We start from the raw sequence: 2,191 nt of genomic DNA, 5'->3' as shown, positions 1-2,191 counted from the left end.
CATGTCATAGAAAGATAAGAAGTGGAGCTACAAAGTTCCTATTTGTTTAGAAGACAGAATGGTGCCAAATATGGCACACAAAGTGGTTGGACAACAAGCCAATCTAAGTAGCACATCGTAGCTGCATGATAAACTCACATTTATATAAATTTTACATCAAATTCACTTGTCTTTTCTTAGTTAGTTCCTTATATTTTTGAGCTATTTACTTTGTTTTTGTGTTTTGTAGGATTTGTCAAGTAAAGAAAAGAAAAATAGCACGAGTGGAATTTTGAGTAACAAATTCGTCAAAACTGCTTGTGCAGGTCAGCTGACTTTGGAAGCAAGTTGCGGATAGGTCAGAGTGAATTAGAGCATAAGCCTTATATGTTTGGAAAGCTACAGATGTCTATTTTTTGGAGCATTTTGGAGATTGTTAATATCATTTTTCTAGAAGACGTTATGGCCGTTTTAAAACTGAACGGTTCCCAAGAGGCTGAGCAGTTTGTAACTGACAAGAAATTTTTGGCGCCGTGTCGCCGGAGATTGTTATTTCTAATTACTTATTTTCTATTGTTTTCTTTTCTTGTCTAATTAGTGTTTTTGTTTTTGTTTTTATTTCAGGTAGTCTTCGTAGTATATGCATACTCGAAGGTCCAAGAGCATTGATCTAGCTTCCTACGATCTTGAGGTTGAACGAACACTTCGAAAGCTTCAAGGAACAATCAAGCAGAAGTGTGCATCGGTGTATTTACCACCATCTTCTCCACCACATTTGAGTTTGGAAGAGGAAGAAAAACCATAAGAAGGCATGGCTGATAACCGTACTTTGAGGGAGTTGGCAACGCCTAATATGGATCAACAACCATTGTGCATCACATTTCTAAATGCAGAAGGAGGATTTGCGCTTAAGTCCAGCATGATTCACTACTTGCCTAAGTTCCATGGCTTATCAATAGAGGATGCCAACAAGCATCTCATGGAGTTTCATGTGGCATACTCGGGAATGAGACCAGCCAATGTGGATGAGGAGCAAGTCAAGTTGAAGGCATTCCCATTTACATTAGAGGCTAAGGCAAAAGAGTGGCTTTACAATTTACTCCAGGATCAATGAACACATGGAACCAGGTGAAGCAAGCATTCTTGGAGCAATATTTTCCGGGCACAAAAGCTGCAAGCATAAGGAAAGACATATGTGCAATCTGACAACAACATGGAGAGCCCTTTGGAGATTACTATAAGAGATTCACACATTTAGTTACATCTTGTCCTAATCATCAAATTTCAGAGCATCTTTTAATACAGTATTTTTATGAAGGATTGTGTGGTACTGATCGTGTAATGGTTGATGCAACAAGTGGAGGAGCATTCATGGACAAGACACCAACAAATGCTAAGGCATTATTAAAGAACATTTCTGGCAACACACGACAATTTGGAGGGAGAGATGAGCTACCTCTTAAGAAAGTTAACGAGGTAAGTGTTAACTCTAGTATTGAATTACAATTAGCTAACTTGACTAATCTTGTGCAACAGGTTATGGTGGCTCTAAAACAGGTGTGTGGTGTATGTTCAATGATGGGACATGCCACGGATATGTGCCCTTCGTTAATGGATCAAAGTGGCCTTGAGTAAGCTAATGCGTTAAGAAGGTTTCAGGGGCAACAAAGACAAAAGTATGATCCATACTCCAACAACTATAACGCGGGGTGACCCGATCATCCACACTTAAAGTGGAACAATTAAGACAACAGACAACAATCTGTTCCAAACAACTATAACCGTCCACCTGGCTTCTTTCAAGCAAGATCACAGACACCATTTCAGCCTCAACAACAACAAGCTCCAAGTAAGTCTCTTGAGGATTTAATTGCTTCTTTAGCTAACTCTACTCAATCTCATCAACAGAAAATAGACAAAGCAATTGAAAACCTTGAATGCCAAATGAGTCAGTTAGCAAGTTTGATAGGGCAACAACACCAACCAGGAAGGTTGCCTAGCCAAACCGTGGTGAATCCAAATGCGGAGTAGATGAATGTTGTGACTTTAAGGAGTGAAAAAAAAGTTTTTGAGCAGCCAAGGATGCCAAAGAGGGCTAGAAAAGATACAAATGAGCAAGGGGGGCAACAAACCAAAAATCTTGAGCAAGATGAGGCTTCAACAGAAACTGAAAAGTCTCCTAAAGATACAGAATTGAACAGAAAAGATTCTG

Source organism: the organism of the source record quoted next, unplaced genomic scaffold (assembly GCF_019419815.1).
Source record: "Pyrus x bretschneideri cultivar Hongxiangsu unplaced genomic scaffold, Pyrus_bretschneideri_v1 Contig205, whole genome shotgun sequence".
Lineage (NCBI taxonomy): Eukaryota > Viridiplantae > Streptophyta > Magnoliopsida > Rosales > Rosaceae > Pyrus > Pyrus x bretschneideri.
The sequence above is the reverse complement of the archived record's forward strand: the minus strand, read 5'-3'. Positions refer to the sequence as shown.